Raw genomic sequence first — 5,000 nt, 5'->3', positions numbered from 1 at the left:
CGGGGCGGACCGGTCGCCTGGCCCCTTTCTCGGGGGCCAGACGCGCCGGCGGTGTACCTCCGTGGCAGGACCCGGCGAGGGACCCTGCCACGAGCGATCGGGGGGGCCTGAACTAGGGCTGGGTGTAGTGCCACTACGCACAATACGCGTAGTGAAAAAAAAAAAAAAAAGAATTGTGGAAAACGGGGGCGCGTCCTGGGGGTCCATGTGCCCTGGACAGGGGTCCCTCGTGCCTGGGCAGACTCCCTGATCTCCCCGGCCTGGTTGGAGCCCGGGAGCCCTGCCGCCACGGAGCCCCGGAGCCCTGCAGCCCGAGCCCTGCAGTCCCCGAGCCCCGGAGCCCCGGAGCCCCGGAGCCCTGCAGCCCGAGCCCTGCAGTCCCCGAGCCCTGGAGCCCCGGAGCCCCAGAGCCCTGCAGCCCTGCAGCCCCGGAGCCCCGGAGCCCTGCAGTCCCGGAGCCCCTGAGCCCTGCATGCCCGGAGCCCTGCAAGGGCAGGCTGGAGCCCCCCCGCAGAGGCTCGGAGCCGGCAGATTGGCGTCATTTTGGTCCCGGCCATCTGGTCGCCCCTCTCGCCTCGGCCATCTGGTCGCGACCAAGGCTTTCCTATAGGGCGACCAGATAGCCGGGCTTCCCTGGAAGTCCCAATGAGGTGCCATTTGCCTCCCGGATCCCAGCGAGGGCTCCATGAGGTCGGGTTCTTTCACGCCTTGGGTCCCCTCTGTCACCTCGTGTGCACAGATTACAAGAAAGGGGGGTAATTTCCCTCCGGATTACTAGGGGCAGGGTACGCCCGGACACCCCTCCAGGGCGTCCGGGGCTCCATCCAGGCTGACGGCATGGCAGAGTGCCCGGGACGGACTCCATGGTTTTCAGGGTTGTCTCCCCCTGGGTGTCGGGGCGCCCCAGGCCGATGGCATGGAAAAGTGCCCAGGACGGGCTCCATGCGTCCCGGGCCTTCGTCCCCCGGGCGTCCGGGGCTCCATCCGGGCTGACGGCATGGCAGAGTGCCCGAGTCGGGCTCCATGGTTTTCAGGGTGGTCCTCCCCTGGGTGTTGGGGCGCCCCAGGCCAATGGCATGGGAAAGTGCCCAGGATGGGCTCCATGCGTCCTGGGCATTCGTCCCCCGGGCATCCGGGGCTCCATCCAGGCTGACGGCATGGCAGAGTGCCCGGGTCGGGCTCCATGGTTTTCAGGGTGGTCCTCCCCTGGGTGTCAGGGGGCTCCAGGCCGACGGCATGGAAAAAGTGCCCAGGACGGGCTCCATGCGTCCCGGGCATTCGTCCCGGGACGGGGACGGGGTGGGGGAGAGTCCAGGCGGCTTCACCTCCATACCCGGCCATCTGATTGCCCAGATTCCCTCGGCCATCTGGTCGCCCGGATCCCCTCGGGCAGACCTCCCCCAGGGCGTCCGGGGCACCCATCTCCATGAGGCCAACGGCATCGGCAAAGTACCCGGGAAGGGCTCCACGGGTTCCGGGCAGGCCTCCCCCGGGCGTCCGGGGCACCCACCTCCAGGCCGATGGCATGCCAAAGTGCCCAGGACTGGCTCCACGGGTACCGGGCAGTCCTCCCCCGGGCGTTCGGGGCTCACATCTCCAGGCCAACGGCATGGCTCAATGCCCAGGACGGGCTCCATGGGTCCCGGGCAGCTTCCCACCCCCCCTCGGCGTCCGGGGCTCCCACCTCCAGGCCGACGGCATGTCAAAGTACCCAGGACGGGCTCCATGGGTCCCGGGCAGCTTCCCCCGGGCGTCCGGGGCACCCACCTCCAGGCCTACGGCATGTCAAAGTACCCAGGACGGGCTCCACGGGTCCCGGGCATTCCTCCCCCAGGTCGTCCGGTCCCTAGAGATCCGGTGGTCCAACCTGCGACTGAGGCCCAGCCGGGGTCCAAGAGCCCTGCCTTTCGTGGGCAGACATTCAGGAACCCTACCGCGAAGGCTTGGGATGGATGGGGAGCTGGGAGTCCTTTCGATCCCGGCCATCTGGTCGCACGTTTCCTCTCGGCCATCTGGTCGCACGCAATGCTTTCCAATGGGGCGACAAGATGGCCGGGATCCCAGCAAGGTCTCCAGGAGGTCGGGTACTTTCGCGCCTTGGGTCCCCTCTGTCCCCTCGAGTGCACGGATTACAAGAAAGGGGGGTAATTTTCCTCCGGATTATTAGGGACAGGGTACGCCTGGACACTTCTCGCGGGCTGGCAGTTCTCTGCCTGGAGGACCAGATGAGATATGCCTGGGCAACACCTCCCCCGGGCGTCCGGGGCTCCATTCTCCGGGCCAACGGCATGGCTCAATGCCCAGGAGAATGGGCTCCACGTGTCCCGGACAGACCTCCCCATGGCGTCCGGGGCACCCATCTCCAGGAGGCCAACGGGATGGCAAAGTACCCGGGAAGGGCTTCATGGGTCCTGGGCAGCCCTCCCCCGGGCGTTCGGGGCTCCCACCTTCAGGCCGACGGCGTGTCAAACTGCCCAGGACGGGCTCCATGGGTCCCAGACAGACCTCCCCCGGGCGTCCGGGGCACCCATCTCCAGGAGGCCAACGGGATGGCAAAGTACCCGGGAAGGGCTCCACGGGTCCCGGGCAGCCCTCCCCCGGGCGTCCGGGGCTCCCACCTCCAGGCCGACGGCATGTCACACTGCCCAGGACGGGCTCCATGGGCCCCGGACAGACCTCCCCCGGGCGTCCGGGGCACCCATCTCCAGGAGGCCAACGGGATGGCAGAGTACCCGGGAAGGGCTCCATGGGTCCCGGGCAGCCCTCGCCCGGGCGTCCGGGGGTCCCACCTCCAGGACGACGGCATGTCAAAGTGCCCAGGACGGGCTCCACGGGCCCCGGGCAGCCCTCCGCCGGGCGTTCGGGGCACCCATCTCCAGGAGGCCAACGGCGTTGCAAAGTACCCGGGAAGGGCTCCACAGGTACTGGCAAGTCCCCCCCCCGGGCGTCCGGGGCACCCATCTCCATGAGGCCAACGGCATTGGCAAAGTACCCGGGAAGGGCTCCACGGGTCCCGGGCAGGCCTCCCCCGGGCGTCCGGGGCACCCTCCTCCAGGCCGACGGCATGTCAAAGTGTCCAGGAGGGGCTCCATGGGTCCCGGGCAGCCCCCTCATGGGCGTCCGGGGCTCCCACCTCCAGGCCGACGGCATGTCAAAGTGCCCAGGACGGGATCCACAGGTACCGGGCAGTCCTCCCCCGGGCGTCCGGGGTTCCCATCTCCAGGCCAACGGCATGGCTCAATGCCCAGGACGGGCTCCATGGGTCCGGGGAGGCGTCCCATGCGCCTCTGGGCTTGGGAGCCTCGGCTGGGTCCAGGGGCCGGTCCGGGCCCCGTGTCGGGTGCTCCGGCCCTGGGCCCTGTCTCCCAGCCTGCCGCACTGCCAAGTGCCCGGGAAGGGGTTCCGTTGTGCCCGGGGAGCCTCCCCTTGCTTGTCTGTGTTCAGGAGCTCCATCCGGGGCCCCTGAGGGCTCGGGGATGGCGGCCTCCCCACCCGGGCTCTGTCCTTGGTCCTGCTGCGTGGCAGGGTGCCCGGGACGGGGTCCGGAGGGACTGGGGAGGGGGTCCCATGCGCCTCCGGGCTTGGGAGCCCCGGCTGGGTCCAGGGGCCCGGCCGGGCCCCGGGTCAGGTGCCACAGCCCTGGGTCCCATCCCACCGGCCTGCTGCTCCACCCAGGGCCCAGGACAGGGATCCGTCGGTCCCTTGCAGGCCTCCCCTGCTTGTCAAGGTGTAAGCGGCCCCTGGCAGCCTCCATGGCTGTGGCCCGGCTGGGGCCCCGGGCCTCTGGCCCGCCATGCCCCGGGCGCCCGCTCCCTCCTTCATCAGGGCACGGGGCGACCAGATGGCGTCCCTTTCGTGCCCGGCCATCTGGTCGCCCGGATCCCCTCGGCCATCTGGTCGCCCGTATCCCCTCGGCCATCTGGTCGCCCCTATCCCCTCGGCCATCTGGTCGCCCGTATCGCCTCGGCCATCTGGTCGCCCGCAATGCTTTCCAATGGGGGCGACCAGATGGCCGAACTTCCCTGGAAGTCCCGATGAGGTGCCATTTGCCTCCCGGATCCCAGCGAGGGCTCCAGGAGGTCGGGTACTTTCGCGCCTTGGGTCCCCTCTGTCACCTCTAGTGCACGGATTACAAGAAAGGAGGGTAATTTTCCTCCGGATTACTAGGATGAGGGTCAGTCAGACCTCCGTGTGGTCTGGCGATTCTGAATCAGGGGAAGGCAGGACCCGGGCCCTCCCGCCGGGGGCCCCCAGGGGCCCGGGTACGCACCTGCCGCTCAGCCCCCTTGCCGATGGGCCTTTTCCTCCGAGTTTGCTCAGGCAGGCCCCCGCGAGGTCTGGCCATGCTGAGACGGGGCCAGGCAGCACCCGGGCCCGCCCGCCGGGGCCCCCAGGGGCCCGGGTACGCACCTGCCTCTCGGCCCCTTCCTGATGGTCCTTTTTCTCCGTGTTTTTTTCCACAGTCCGACCTCCGATAGGTCCGGTGGTTCCGATTCAGGGGAAAGCAGGACCCGGGCCCACCCGCCGGGGCCCCCAGGGGCCCGGGTACGCACCTGCTGCTCAGCCCCCTTGCCGATGGGCCTTTTTCCTCCGAGTTTGCTCAGGCAGGCCTCCGTGAGGTCTGGCCATGCCGAGACGGGGCCAGGCAGCACCCGGGCCCGCCTCGCGGGGCCCCCAGGGGCCCGGGTACGCACCTGCCTCTCGGCCCCTTCCCGATGGTCCCTTTTCTTAGGAGTTTGCTCAGGCAGACCTCCGTGAGGTCTGGGGATGCCAGGAGACTTTTTCCCGGCTGTACTCTCTGATCGATTGGGCACTCTCGGTCCGTTTAGGGATGGACTGCTTGGCCAGCCTCGGCTGTTGTTTCAAGCAAGGAGCTTCCACCCCGCATGGAACGTCCGACTCGAGGGCCTGCCGCCTGTCCCCTTTGAACCCAGCAGAGCGAAGGCCGAGCGGCCCCGGCAGCTCGTGCCCCCCAGTGGTCCGACCCGAGCAGGTGGGTT

This window comes from Lissotriton helveticus, chromosome 9 (genome assembly GCF_964261635.1).
Source record: "Lissotriton helveticus chromosome 9, aLisHel1.1, whole genome shotgun sequence".
Taxonomy (NCBI): domain Eukaryota; kingdom Metazoa; phylum Chordata; class Amphibia; order Caudata; family Salamandridae; genus Lissotriton; species Lissotriton helveticus.
The sequence above is the reverse complement of the archived record's forward strand: the minus strand, read 5'-3'. Positions refer to the sequence as shown.